This window comes from Metopolophium dirhodum, chromosome 8, assembly GCF_019925205.1.
Source record: "Metopolophium dirhodum isolate CAU chromosome 8, ASM1992520v1, whole genome shotgun sequence".
Taxonomy (NCBI): Eukaryota; Metazoa; Arthropoda; class Insecta; order Hemiptera; family Aphididae; genus Metopolophium; species Metopolophium dirhodum.
In genome coordinates, this window is record NC_083567.1 from 33687150 (window position 1) to 33704215 (window position 17066).

At 34.5% G+C, this 17066-nt stretch overlaps 1 long non-coding RNA gene across 1 annotated transcript in view; it reads right to left on the minus strand.

The window, feature by feature from the left end:
* The window catches only part of LOC132950868 (uncharacterized), a 125505-nt gene extending 110734 nt beyond the window's left edge, over positions 1-14771 (minus strand). The window contains exons 1-3 of the long non-coding RNA XR_009665263.1: positions 14662-14771; positions 14500-14606; positions 14183-14331 (exon numbers count right to left, since the gene is read on the minus strand). This is a non-coding gene — a long non-coding RNA (uncharacterized LOC132950868). The remainder of the gene's footprint in view (positions 1-14182; positions 14332-14499; positions 14607-14661) is intronic.
* Between the last annotated feature and the right edge of the window lie 2295 nt (positions 14772-17066).

Here is a 17066-nt window from a genome sequence, read left to right on the forward strand (position 1 = left end):
TATAGTTTATTTATTTACACGCGCGTTTAGCACACATCTTCGGATAACTCGAGCGCGTGCAACGATAATGAATGACAATCGTTTTGATTCAAATTAATGAACTTGTACAGGTATTGTAAAATTGTTATTAATTTTAATTAAAACTAAAAAATAAATATCGTGTCATTTTTGGCTTTTTGGGAAAATTAATGTACTTATATTATAATATCAAGTTTGTAAGGAAATTCAAGAATATAAAACATTTTAACCGTTTAGAAAGCGATTCATGTTTAAACTTAATAAATTCAGTAATTATAATAATATTATGTACCATAGGTATAGTTTTAAAATATATATATATATATATATATATATACAGGTTTATTTTTCTTACAAATTATTATGTTAGTATCTCACTATTTCAATGGATTGTTGTTTTCGAAAAATATATATATATATACTATACTGCACTTTAATACACTTATTTTTTTTTATTTTTTATTTTGATTTATGGTCTGACATTTAAAACCATGTAGAAAAAAATATATTATTATGTAAACTAGCTACGAATTCTTTGAGTTGTATACAAATATTATTTTCAAAAACACAATAATCGATTACACACGCGTGCTATTAACCTTGCATGTATTATAAATTATATAGTTCTAAGTTGAAAATTAAAAAATGTAGTCGTTTGTCTCTCAGCAAATAATTCAGACTCAACAATTTAAACAGCGCCTCATATTTGTCTTCAATAAATATTTTAAAGTGCACAGTAAATCAAAAATAAATATAAACCAATGCTGTGAGAAATGTTTAAAGCATTCCCTCAAATCGTGTATACAGCGTGGTCTGAACTGTATGCCATTTTGAAATGTTTCGCAAAAGTATTACAATATAATACCTTTTTTAAGTGCCGATGTCAACAGGAACGATGTTTTTTAATTTTTTTTATAAGGGTCCCATATCAATGATGGAAATTTATTGTTCATCGGAAAATTAAATACGATTTTCAGAATAATAAACGTTTACATTATCTTATCAGTTATCTTATATTATAATATTATAATAATATTATATTGTAAACGACATAAATCGGACGCCGCAAACATTCGTTTGGGATATTCGACGATATTCACTTGTTTTCCAGTCCCACGACAATACAACTCACCGTCAGTAATTTCGTTTCGTGAACCCAAAATCTGTGTGTATCTATTCCGTTGTAACGTATAAGTACGCGTTATTTTGCAAGACGGGTTTTCGAAAATTTGAATATTAATATAGGACACGGCGCATTTTTTTTTTTAACCACTATAATATTATGTCGTCGTAATAAAATCGTCTACAAAAAAAAATAAAAAAAAATAGGCACTGATTACAATCACGCATATTGTACGGGTAAACAAGCTGAATTATAATATATGCTAACCGATGGTATAATAGTCAGTAAAAAAAAAATAGCACAATATTCCAAATGAACGGAATAATATTTACTCCGAGACCGATCACGGTAAGGACGTTGAACTGTATTATATTTCTATATTTATTTATTTATTTTTTTTTTTGTTTTAATAAGATGTCAATAATTTTGCGTTACAGACGTCCACTTGTTGCGCAACGTGCAATGAAGTTATGATCGTTATATTTATATTTACATAGATGATCCCGCAAGTCGGTCGTGGTACATGGTTCCACAATATGTGGCACCTACCTATTTGTATTTACAAAAAATAATCGTACGTCATTATGATCTGTTGTAGTTTTCGGACTGACGTTATCTATCCGGCAAAACGTTACCGGAATCTTTTTACCGCCACGATGCTGCAGCAGAGCGTATAAAAAATTGTATAATCGTATGACAACAATATCAAATAATAGGTATTATAATAAAATTAATCAAAGAATAAATAATAATAATTTATCGTATCGAATATCGAATATCCACCAACCACCCAGACTATTTTAATTATTAAACACTAATTATGCTGTAGTTGGGAACAGAAAATGTAGGGGTAGGCTACTGGGACACTCATGAGTAAAAAAAAATGTATTGAAGGTGAGGTAACTGCTGCGGTCTGCAGCGGATAAATTATAAGTTGTTAAACTTTATCTTTTAAATTCTAATAAATTATTACAACAGAATATTTCGAAAATGATTTTTCCATAATTTTAATGTGGGGCCGACCTGGAGCCAGTCCTGCAGTAAAAAAAATACGTCACTGATAGGTGAGGCGAGGTACCTAAATAGGTATATATATTATATACCTACCGTATATAAACCAACGTTTATTCGCGGGCGTCGTAGCGAACGTTTTTCCAACGGTGTTGCAGGTGAAAAAATTATTTAATAAATTCTGTCGTAATCTGTACACGATGCGTAATCCTCGTGAAGTGTTCACAACCTCGTATAACCTCGCGTTTCCTCGTGTCTGCGTGTCGTTCCGTCTGAGGATTACTTCGATTTTTTTCCATTACAAAATACGTAATGTATACAACATAGACGTGTATAATATTATTCATCATTCGCTGCATAATCGCGTCAAACGTGCTACGACTTATTAGCAGACTCGTCTGTGCAGATGTATCATTGTGCCCTACACGATTCCCATGCGATGATGATATTATTATATTAAGTATTAGGCAGGTACATTATTATATTATCCATGTTTGTATGAAGTCATCATGTACGATATACTAATACAGTGGAACACATCTGCTTATGGTGCACAGTATATTGGTATAGCGTATACAGTTGAAGTACTTACTTACTTGAGTACAATCGGTGGCGTATTTTTTAAAATTTTTTGGGGGGATATGAGGGTTGCCGTGGCTATTATATTCCTGGGTAGTATAGTACCTAAAATTTTCTCGGAGGGGGCTTCGTTAAAAATTTAAAATACAAGTATTCGTTTGGCTCTGGGTGGAGGTGCAATACCCCTGGATGCCCCACAAATACGTCACAGGGTATTATTCAATTTTGTGGTTATAATTAAATTTTTGTATCAGTTTATTTCTTGATCGTTTTCAATCACAAACGATAAAACGTCAACCGCACGTACCTACACTATGGGTATTTTAGTTAATTAATTGTACTTGTAGTATAATCCTATAGATTAGACGTTTAATTTAAATTTAAGTAGAAATTGATTTCCAAAAAAATTTCAATTCCCTGAAGGCCATACGCTTTGGAAACTGTGACGAAACGTTAACGTATAGAAACGAGAAGCCGACGCAAAACAGATAATACTTTTGTATTATTATTTTTTTTTTTTTTTTTTAAGTACAATAAATAGTAATAATAAATATATAATTATAGATATATATTATATTTAGCTAGTGAATAGAATGAATCATCGCTGAGTAAACGTTTTACTGACAATAGAGATTTATGGTAAAATATTTATCAATAGGAGTCGTTTCAAGATAATAGTTTATCTTTCGCGATTCTAAACAAGTAAAAAAAGAAAAATATTTATTCACATTCGTAAAAATGTGTTATATTTTTAGCACAATACTGGAGTGGTACCTAAAATGGCCAATGCGTGATAGCATGCACAGTTATTATAGCGGTTACCATTGCCGAATAAAAGCTTATCGGCTGAATACAGTACGAAATAATAAACTTTAGTACTTTAGTAGTATTCGTTTACAAAAATAATCGTCACAGACTTACGTCATATAGGTTTTGCCATTATGTGTGGCGTGTGTGTGACTTCGTGTCTAATGAATAAAATTACCAACATACGACATACCTTGCCAATAGAACCATGCTCTATCTATCGAATATTTTAAATTGTCAATACTGTGGGCATAATCAATTGATACATTTACATTTTAAATACACTGGTAATAAACATACTCAAACTGCATACTTTACAAGTATAATACCTACGCGAAATATTGTGTATAATATAATATAGTTGTAATTAACAATATATTTAACACAGTGAAAATATAATGTGTATATAGGTACGAAATTTGGCTTGGTACTATCAAATTATTTATTTGCCAAAAACCTCAAATTCTTTCGGGCAAACCGCTACAACGATTCTCGAAATCAGTGCTTCCGACCTACTTAAAATTTATTGTTCTCCATAAATACGGAATTTAATAATATACTATATAATAGGTAGATATAATATATTTTTATACTAGCTATTTATTGCATTGATTCGAAGTGAATCTCTCGTCCGTCAAATATTCCATATAGTATATTATTACCTAATAACTATACAATAAAATCGGTTTTTATCGATGAACGTATGCAGCATAATCATTAATCACTTTGCCTAACTATACATAATATACAATTTCATTTAGCAAGAGTTTTATAATATCGTTGTTGTGTTATGTATTTTATATTATAATTTTATAACATTATGTTCGTCCAAAATATGTCCAAAACACCTGGGTATGTTATGTAGCCTCTTACGTTCTCCTCGACGAGTTGGCGGAGATATATACACCGCGTGTTATCCCACCGTGAAAACAAATCCAAACACTGTGGGACACCTGTAACGACGCGTACGACCACGTAACGCGCCATCCGTTCTCATCACAAGCGACTTATTCGTGAGTCGACTTTGGTCCGCGTTTTAGATAAATATATTTCGTAATAGACCTCACGCACGGAAAGATTACAAAACATTCATATGGGACCTGTGAGCGGCGTCTTACACGGTGCGCTCGTCTTAAGACTCCAAAACCCAAACAAATACCTAACTAGTTTTTGAACGAAACGTCGACAAAATAGACGAATTATTCACTTGCGGTTTGGTTGTAGTGAACTAGTATCGCGTACAAAACAGCGAAAGAAAACCAATAGGCACCGACAATGATTGGAAACTGCAGGAGACGAATCTGAGTCACCCACTTTGACAGTACACACAATAATTTTTAAGACGGTTAAACGCACTTATAACTATTTAATAATATTAATACCATAGGAAACCTAATTCTAATATTAATAGAATTGTGCACGTGCACGGCCATTTGTATTTTGAATAACATTTTTAAACCGTCGATATAGGTACACGACGGCGTATTTGTTACCCAACACGAAAAAAAAAAACACGAATCAAAACGTTCGACTGAATTAGACGTAATTTTATTTCCATACGCCTGCACTGTATATATGTATATATATATTACAAATAATATATAATATTATTAATTATATTACATATATAAAAAAAAAAATATATATATATATTATTAGGTATTATAATATACGTATTATGTCGTGCGCGAAACACGCGGCGCGCATAGATCGTGATGTCGAAAAGAGTTGACTACATAGACCGAAGCTTTCTATATTATTACAATGCAGCAACAGCGGCGGTATAGGTTTATACAATTATTGTAATAATATCAGCTATCCCTATATATATATATATATATAATAATATATACCTACGCGTAATGCAATAATATCGTACGCCGGCTCGGCTCGCGGGATTTAAAGCGATTTGCCCGTGCACAAAATATGCACAATGCGCTGCAGTAGCAGTAGCAGGAGCAGCAGTAGCAGCAGTTGAAGTGGGCACTCGATTTTTATACTCGGGCGACAATGCATCGCTGCAATTATTATTATTATTATTATTATTATGGCACAATAACGAGGAGTGTCCCATGCCAAATTGAATGGAAATACGACGCGCGCGTTTCCATTATGTCCGATCGAAACGCGAGACCGAGTCTCTGATATTGCCCGCGGGTCGCCGAACGGGGAAATGTCAAACGATATGCAATAATAAAAAAAAAAAAAATAATAATAATGAAAAAAAAAAAAAACCAGTAGAACACGTTTTGCGTTTCGCGCGGGGGAGTGCATGTGCACGTTATATAGGTAGGTAGGTACTTTTAATCCGCTCGGCCGTCGTCTCGCGATTACAAAACATCATAAACGTGTGTGTGTGTGTGTATATTATAATATAATAATATATAATTTTTTAATATTTATATATTGTATGATATAAATTATGCGAGTATAATATAATAATATACAGTCGGCGGTCGTATTCATCGCGCGCGCGCGCATAAAATCCAAAGAAAATTATCGGTTTATGTGTAGGATTATTTTTCTTTACGAATAGCGTTCGGATCGCTGTGCAAAATAGTATTATCATAAACTTGAAATATTAATAAAACCGACTACCCATAAAGTTTATATATTTTAGCAACACGTCCGCAGCAATACAATAATAATATCCCGCAGCCGTGCGTTTACGACTTAAAACCTTAGAATCTAAGGCTCTAGATCGTATTTTTTTTTTGAAATAATTATTAATTATTATAATCCGAGGTTACGACTTATGACCCACCTGACGCGTTAGTTTTTACACCGACACAAAAATATTTCAAATGAGTGCGGTACTTCCGTATACAACCACCGCGCAGTTTAATAATACATAATATTATTATTATATAATTGTCATCGGACGGTGTGCGAATAATGCGGAGGTGAGGGCGTTTTACGAAATTTGGACGCGTGACTGATGTGGGTCGAGGGACTTGGGCGGAGATATTATTTCTACTCTGAATTCCCGAGCCACCGAACGGCTGCAGCTGTCAAAATTAGGACTGAAAATTTACGGCAGCAGCCGTATATACTATATTATGGTACTGGTACGATATATATATTATTATATAGTCATCGAGTCGGTGGCGGTGTGCGAGTATAATAAGGAGAGATAAGTTACGCGCAAGAGAAAAGGAGACCTTTAGCGGTTGTCAAAGGTCCATCCCTCGCCAGCACGCAAAGCACAGCGAACGAGAAGACTACACGCCGTAATGAAACCGTCAACAAAACGGTACAATAGGCAATATATATATATAGATATAGGGTGGTTCACCAAGCTTGCTTGCCCAGATGATTTTTTTCTTTAATTATGCAGTTATTCAAATTCTGACTTTTGCAATTATTAAATATACATAAACACCCTGAATACTATTCAGTGACTCAATCAGGGGCGTATATAGGATTTTCTTGAGGAGGGGGATATCAAAATTTTTTAGTGTTGATGCAACCTTTTGTTAGTTACTCCATGTAAGGCTAACAATAAAAACAATAATATTGATTTTAATTTTACTCTGTTTTATTAATTTATAAAATAAACTCTAGTTTTCTGTTTTTTAAGCACAACTCATCAATTACTTCATCTGTTGTAATTTCGACCTCTCTGTGACAAGAAAGCATGAATATTTATATTAGCATTTTCTATACACCATAAAATGTTGAAAATATTTTGACTCTTTTTGAGCTGTTTACGGACATTGTCAGTTTTCAATTTTTTTAGTTTTTTTTTCTATAAATATCAATAAATTTTTATTTGTTGGGTAAAAAGGCGTGAAAATTTAATATAAGGCTCCTGATATATCGTTCTAATAGCAGTTGAAAAATATTAAAAATACATAGGCACAATTTTTTTTTATAAGCATTTAAAGTTCAAATTTTGACAACATTTATCAAATTTATAATTTATTAATTATTTTGTGGTTAAAAATGTATAAATTTTTAACTTTTATGGCTAAGGATTGAAAATTTAAAACAAGGCTCCACGTAAATAGGTTATATATAAATTACTTTATTCACAATAATATCATCAAATATACTTGGTAAAATCATAGGCTGACTCGTTTTCCCTCAGAATCGTTTTTCTTATACAATGATATTATATCATTGAATTCAAATTTAATACCATCCATTACAGTGACCCACTTGTAACCTACTGTACAGCAGAGCGACATCCACTTATCCACCTTTTTTAATATTTATTTTAAAATTTACGAATTCCTTATCGTTTTCTGTCCGCTGTCGCAATTAGTTTCGTGTTCTACGTATATAACAGTATAATAGGTTAGGTACTAGCGGGTTTTACCCGACTTCTCTCGAATATAGTCCTATTTTAATTTTGTTGTTATTGTTGGGTAATATCACTCGCAGCCCACAGGATAACAAAATTATAAAATATAAATAGCCACAGTACTGCAGCTTAAACTTTATACCTAAACTAAAAAAAAGGTCAAGGGAGGGGATCTATCCCCCATATCCCCCCCCATAAATACGTCACTGGACTCAATACGGTATATTCAATTTCTTAGATTTATTGTGCCATTTTAGGAGGGTTCTACACTTCTACAGAGGTGACACAAACCTTTTTTTTTTAAATGAATACCACCCTTTTTTTATTGCAAACTGTTAATTATTGGGTATATTTTTTTCTTTTAATTTTGGTGTATCTAAATCGAAATTTGAACGATTATTTTTGATTTATCATACTTTGAGTACTATAATTATAGTTTTAAGTGTAATTTATTATTAAAATAATAGTCCATGATAATAGGTTTGAAATATATATTTTGAAGGCTACCTATGTTGATTTCAAAATTATAAAATAATTATTATTTGTAGAAATAGTCTGAATAATAAGATACCTATATAATTAATTGATGATCTATTAATGTATCATATATATTTTATATCCTATTAGTTATCAACAACTGTTTCATATTAGGGACTATTATTATCATCCAATGTAGATACAAAATATATGTAAATACAACAATTATTAAACACACCAACATTTTCAACAGAAAAAAACAATGCCCGCTTATCAATTTGCATTAAATGTGCATCTCATTAGAAAAAAGAACACTCCTCGAATGACCAAAAACTTCAAATATATGAAATTCCAAAAATCAGAACTTGATTAAATACATTATTATTATAAAGGTTAAAACGGGTCGAGCACGTTTGACGGATCGCCCTGTGTATGAAACAGTCCAACCACCGGTAAAGTTCTCAGCGGATAAGTTTTTGAGGTTCACTACTAAGAGTCTCATTACAATTATATGTACTATTATGTATTGTACATTTTGTGCATTCGTATGTCTTGTTTGCAGTATACGAACTATGGTGAACAAACCTCTCGAATTCATTACAAATAGGTACGTACGCACTGATCATATTATTAAAATATTATACTATAATATTAGATGAAAACGACCGAATGAGTTGAGTAAATTTTTGCAGTGCTAGTGTAAACATTATTTAAAATGTCATCGTCCGAAAAACCGGCGTGGTTGACAAATTAAACGTGAACTGACATATGATTATGTAACGACTGACGAGCGTTACAGAATGTTGTCAACAATTTAAAGAGCGCTTAAAATATAACATTTCAAAAACAAAATATTACTTTTTCATAAAAAACGATGTTATCGTTTTATCCCCAAAAAAACTCTAATTAACTATTTCACTAAATGCATGTGTTCTCTGTCGACAGGGATTCCTGTTTTTTTTTTTGTAATAAATTCGATTTATTCACAAAATTGTATACGAAGCAACCACCGCCGGTCCCAATAAAGTCGTGGACGGATTACAAATTAGTAATTTGTAATTATTAATTACAATCACAGTGACCATCGAAAATCGTTTTGTTTATTCTATCAAAGCAAAATTAAAAAAAAAAAAAAAACTGAATTACTAACAGCGGCGTGGCATGACGAATTGAGCCACCCCTCTCCTCCTAGGCAAAAAGTTTGAAAGTGAAAAATGGTTTATCTATATAGTTATAATTCAGTTCCCGCATATCGAATTTGTTTATAAAAACCATACAGTGGTTGCGGTACCTATACTAAATTTGACTTAACGCCAAAAAAATGTTAACAACGGATTTTCCTCTCTTTTTGAACATAGAGTACACTATATTATTATGATAATTTTACTCTACATTAGAATCGTAATCGCGTTTTATTGTGCTCTGTACGGCTTCTCTACATACACTTTAAATGGCCTAATAACACACACACACACACACACACACACACACACACACACACACACACACACACACACACACACACACACAAACACACACGTTATAAACAATTTGATGTATAATATACATCTATTATAGTACCTCAATACAATATATAATATTATACGCACAATATTCACAGTAGGTATTCATTTAATTATTTATTTATTTATACATAGATATACGTATTATATTATATGATGCATTGCTGCACTTTATGTCTATGACATACGACGGCGGCGGCGGGGCAGATAGACCGACGAAATCGATTTCAAAACACGATTATACGCACACTGGACCAGAGTGGTATCACGCCGTGTACGCGTGTACGTGGAAGACACGGCTGGTAATACGCACATCTATCAAACACAGATTTAGACCTTTTATATTTATAATTTTTTTTTTTTATTTTACTAATCGTGATGGCTGCGGGCATCTCGGTTCTCGCGGTGTAACGTTGTTTTTTTCTCCTGCACTCCTCTACCGCCCGACAAAATATAATATAATTCGTATATTATTTATATAGTAAATCAAAATCCAGTCGCACGACGAGGACGACGACGACGACGACGAAAAGTATATGCGCTGGTTCGTGCGATGTGATATATAATAATAGTATACGCGCCATCGTGCCAGCAGTGTACTACTTATATATATATATTAATATTATACATGTGTGGTGTGTAATTCAGTCGAAATATACGACCGCGCGACAACAGGTGTTTTGGTATATTATTATTATTATTATTATACCACGTTACGTATATATATATAATAAATTATATAAAGGTACACTGCAAAAGACGACGACGGAGACCGAAGAGCGCCGGATAACAGAGTGCGCGAGAGGGAGAGAAAGAGAGAGAGAGAGAGAGAGACTCCGTCGTTATTATCGTCATTATTTTTTATTGCCAACGAATTAAAATAAAAAAAAATAAAAAAAGAGAGAAAAGATATAAACGCCTAAACAGCTGCTGCTGGCCCGTGTGTGACCGGTGCAAATTCTTTACACGCGCGCGCGACCGACCGCCCGCCCGCCCGCCCGCTCGAGATCGCTGCGCGACGTATGTTTGCGAACGCACGCACGCGCACGCTGTATTTACGTATTCATCTGCCCGTTCCGAGCTGGGGACCTATTGAAACACGAACGTCGTCCCACATTTTATCGTGTTAAACCAAACACACACACACACACACACTGTGCACGATCGCGGCAGCCGATACACTGTTATGTAAATTTTATTTTTAAGCGGCTTAAGCCATAAAAAAAATTTTGTTTTGAAAGGAAAAAAAAAAAAAAAACGCCAGGCCGAGTCGTACATTCGAGGCGCGTGTACGATATAATATTGTAATATTATTATTATTATTATTATTATTATTGTTACGTACGGCGGCGGATTTCGGGAAGAAAAAATACACGACTCACCAGTCGGTAACGTTTGTCGGTTCGCGGCGGCCCGTCCGGTAGGGGTCTGCAGTTCTGAGGGGAATATGGGAAAAAAAAACAGCCGAACTCCAGCCTGACCATGAACGCGGTCGTCGTAAAAACGTCAAGTATATAGTACGACAATATACACACGCACATATTGTGTAGTGGTATAATATGTGGTAGTGGTACATATAGGTATTGTAACAGTCATACAGCCGGACGAGAACGTTTTTGGAACACGACGTTCGGCCGTAAAATTTGAACGCACTAACCGTTTTCGATTCCAACTGCAGAATATTATTGTTGGTCTGATATTGTACCCTATTATAATCATAGATAATATAAGAATGGATAGGACATGCGTATACCAGTTCCATATGGGTCCGTGTGCTTTTTTGGGGAAGAGAGAACGCAAAGAGAGAAAGACGATATGGGGCTTTTTAAGGTTATGTGCAAAACTATTTTATTGAATAATAATGATGACACGATAGTCAGTTATATTTAGATATTTGTCAGTTTGTATTTTGAATGTTGTGCCACTTGTGCCTGGAAAATTACTCTAAACTTTGGTAAATAATATTTAAAATATTTATTATTATTTATCAATTATCATATCAATATTTGCCCCGTATAACCTTAAAAATAATATCACTAAAGTATCATGTGATGAGTTCTTATGTCCTATCCACCCTTATATTATCTATGATTATAATATCGTCTCCGAGAATCGTATACATAGGTATATACCAAGCCGTCGATATCGGATATTATCACGATCGGATGACTGCTCGTGTAATATCGCAGTCGACGCGATCAGTCGGTTTTCGTTTACCATCACGTTGCATATTTTATATTGTTCTAAATCGCAGATAACAACGATAGATAGGTATGCTATATTATTACAATCGATATTCGCGCGTATAATCATCAATACAGTTTATATACATTTTTTCGTACGTAGATCTACAGATTATTTTGTATCATAATATGTATTACTATTATGCTCTTCGGACCGCATGCGGCAAATGCCTCATAAAGGTTCGCGAAATGAATCATTTGAAATCTGTTCGAATCCCACCCCCCCCCCCCCACCGTTGAATAATAAATCATGTTCTGACTGTTGGGACACTTTTATTGTTTTCGAATCTCGGCAAATTATTTTATTTCATTTCGAAACATGATTTTTCTCTCCTATATATGCGTTGTGTGTGTCTTAACGTGAAAACTGAAAACCCTTATTTTCGACGACGAATTGATTTACGATGTATATTATTTTCACACAGTCGCGAACACAAAAATGCTAAGAACGGAGTACAAAATAACCCAATTAGTATATTTATATACATATATATATATATGCTGTACCGTAGTATGCTATTAAAAAGAACGTATAATTAATAATTGTATATGTTTTTGATATTTTATATCTCAGACGTAATTTATGTTTCAGCACTGCAAAGTAAGTGCAATCTTTTTACTCGATCACATTATGCTTATGCCCTAAGCTAAAAAGGCCGGCCGCATTATTTTTCCCATCCTATTTATACGTTTTTGAAACATCCAGCGAAATTAATCCCTAAATACCATCTTACGGCCTACCCGCCTAATCAGACAGACCCTTTTAATTTCAGCCCCTACTTATTAAATTACAGTATTTCGCCCAACTATTATGAGAATATTATAAAGACCCACTAAAATATTATAAAGCAAATAATTATTTTTAAAATTACGATTTACATAATATAAACAAACTAACATAGCACGAGTTACATTTTGTTGTATTTCGAAATCGATCGATAGAAATACTAGAATTGATTCGCCATTTTGTGTGGAGTATTATTTTCTTAAGAAAATTAACAGAAATATATTCGATTCAATTTCAATATATCTTACGCTGGATGCTAATAATGTAATAGGTATCTTATTGATCTCGTTAAATTCTAAGCGATTAAAATTTTACAACGTTCAACGTTCACTGTCTGGGTAGGTAGGTATACGTTATTCTTGTTTTTAGATTCATCTGAAAAATTCTTGAATAATACATTTATATCTTTAAGTTAAACGCATAACGTTTTATTATGCACGTATAATCCGTATTTATGGATTTACTCACTGCAAATATGTCCTGCAATTAAATTCGATCGTCGACTCGTCGGTCGTACGCAGTGATATTACAAACCGGGATGATAACAAAAATGGTGTTTACGACAGTACATAAAACTTGTAACGTTTTTTCTTCGTGCAAGCGGACGTATATTTTTATTGTCATATCATTACGCTCTTTTCGGGCGTCAATTCGGTGGTTATAGGTACTGCGACCTTGCGCCCGCGGACACGACGCACGCGTACAAATACCGCGGTATAGGTATAGGTACCTACGCATACGACGCGCATATTATGATACCGAGTAGGTATTACCGGCCTTGACCAATAGAAACGAACTCGGAACGACGTGCGTCGAGGATTTCGAAATAAATGAATAAATACGACCGCGCACGGTTTTCGAGAGAGAGGATTCAAAATCGCGGGTCTTGTGGGACGAAAAAAACCGTCTGTCCAGACTGCTTTATATTATTATAATATAAATAATACGTGGCGCATTATACATATTATACGGAGTGCATCGCTCTCGTACGCACAACAATAATGATAATAATACCTGCTATACATATAGGCACACGGACGATTCGTGTTCCGAATAGAGGTGTATCGCGCGCATTGTGAGCGTGTGTAAAAATATCAAAGGGCCAGTCGAAATCGGATTTATCGTCTTCGCGTATATATGTAGGCATATTGTAGGTACACGCGCATTGTAATGTACGTGTACAATAATAAAATAATATATATTATATACATATACATTACTGCGTTCGGCCGGGGACGACGTCCGATCCGATGTTGTAACGCGTGCATTATAATAATATGATAATAATAATAATAATATTATACGAACCGTGGGCGTAGTGTGCATACAAGCCGGCCAGCCGTGCGTGTGTTAATGGCCTCCGAAAAAAAAAAAAAAAATTGATCCGATACACACGGACCGACCTTAGGGGATCGTGGAGCTGCAGCGTATGCCTTCGACCACGTCATGATACGTACCTATGTAATAATATAATATATTAAAACGTTATAATATAATATACATTTAGAGTGGACAAAACTAGAAAAACTACTCGCGCGTGTGAGATAACTTACCAGCGACCAGCCACATGCGTTACAGAGATATAATGTACCTACCTACATGTTGTAATATAATATGTAATTTACCTCTCGAATCAAAATTGTTGCTAATGACTGAAAAAAAATTGGAACACCGCTGCACGCCCGCCCGAGCCAGAGCTGCTCCTCCAGCTCCGCAGCCGCATACATTATATCTAATTCGAATCGATCGATTACAATATATTATCATGTATATATTATTATACCTACTATTAGCGTGTGCGCCTATTATAATGCCTATATATAATAATAATATTATAATATTCGAATAACCGACGTTTTGATTGTGCGGCGAGACTATACGTTTGGAAACCGTCGACGACGACGGTCGTCTGCAGACACGACGAAAAAGGTCTCTTTCACTTCTGACCGTCCCACGCGCGTGTCGAACACACGAGCCTACCTATATAGGTATACAATATTATACCATATGTAATATTAGGCACCTATATAATATGCATACGGCGTTTAGAAGTACACGACACGCTGTTAATGCAACTGTCTAGTATATTTAATGGGTATTTATTACAATATTATTATATCGTTATAATATTATAATATGTGTTCGTTGATATTATTATTCATACATGATTATCGTGACGACCAGTTTTATCGTATACGACTTTACCCGTACTTTTTATTATTATTATTATTATTATTATTCGCTCTATCGCCCGATTAACCGTTTTTACGGTTTCCTATATTATTTTTTTACTCGTTTGAGGTGCGCCAATATTCTATATACTACGTTATTATTACTTCTACTACTATTATTATTATTATTATTACTATTAAAATAATAATGTATAAATTATAATATTATGCATGCACCGCGTTATCCTGCAATGACATCTGCGCGCCGGCGACCGCATACGTTTTTAATTAAATCGTATCTTATTTTTTTTTTCTTTTACGAATATTCTCGTTCTAATGGTCCATCACGGTAAATTATACGATAATATTGTATACCTACGCCGTGACCTTAATAACGGCGTCCACTGAAACGCAACAAACACGTTGACAGTCCGAATCAATTGCGCGTGTCCGAAACGTAAATGCATTTGTGCAACGTCCTCTGCACACTGGCCGGTGCACCACACATTTTGGAGGGGCGTCATCCATTATGTGATAATATCGTTACCGTATTGTACCGAATATATTATCTCGGCAAACTCGACATGACATAATATCGAAATACTATCTCAACGCGTGTAATGATCAACCGTTGTGATATTATATTGTTTGTAGAAGGTATAATCGTTACTGAATTTCGACTATTTTGCGCTCACCATTCGATTATGTATAATAATTTGTAAAAACGATTTTTGTACGTGTTTTTAATTGGCCTATACGCAGTCGCTGATGCATGCTTCACTCGTGTGCATATTTTTAGATGAAAACTAATACTCGCCGCAAACTCCTTTCGGTGACAATAATAAAAATGCGTTTATTACCGTTAACATATCATTATTATTGTTATAATTTATGTATACCTACTATAATGTTACACGAATTAGGCGTAACGCGAGATAGTCGCAGTAGGTAAGAGTACTTATAGTTGATAAAATTCAATACTGATAAGAGTATTATGTTTCATCTCCGCAGCAGCCGCCACGCCGCAGCTACATCGTGAGACGTCCTGAACTCTGCGGCATTATAATAATATATAGGCATAATATAATACACTTCGTGCACGTATTTATAATGTGTATAGGGTTTTCCGTTCATTAGAGCGGGCGGCGAAACGAATCGAATATTATACGGGCAATATAATATATTTTCGGTTTCCTTTTTTTTTTTTTTTAAATTCAAGGCCTCGCGTATCCGATTGCAGCGCTCCGCCGTGCCGCCGCCGCCGCCAATGACGACGATGACGTTTACGATGCGTCCTTCGCTGTGTACGTACAATAATGTTACAGTAGGTAGGTTCCGACCAATAAAATTGCGTTTGATGCGGCGAAAAACGATACCTGGGGAAAAATTAGTGCCCCGGCCTAGGGAATTTGACGAGAAATAAATAGCATCACCACACATCGACAAAAGCGGATATCCAAACCTTACGGCGAAACCGCGTATACAGCCCCATCGCAGGAGCGGGGGCGCAACGAGAGTCTTGTACTCACGCGCGCATATAACTTATTGCACTTGGATTCGGACCAAATTGGGTTCGCAGATAGTCGCACACTGTCTCTCCGACGTCGCTGGCGTATTACTATTATTTTGCGTATATAATATAATATATCTTTGTGTTATTGCGTCGATTCGACTGAACTCGGCGATCCGTACGCTGTGAAAATAAACCGTATTATCCGCGTCTTGCAACAAAACGAATAAATAAAAATCGCCGCCGAACCAACGCACCGATATAATATAATATTATGTATACCTAGTCCACATGTATGATATTAATAACACAAATCGTTTGCAAATAGGTCAAACGGGTCTGCACGGTGGAACTGTGGAAGTGACTTCGTCGTGTGTAAACAGTACACACACACACACACACACACACACATAATGTTACGCTTAATGTTTATATATATTATTACATTATATTATAATATTGTTACAATTATCACTCATAATGATAATATTATGTAATGTAATATATTATT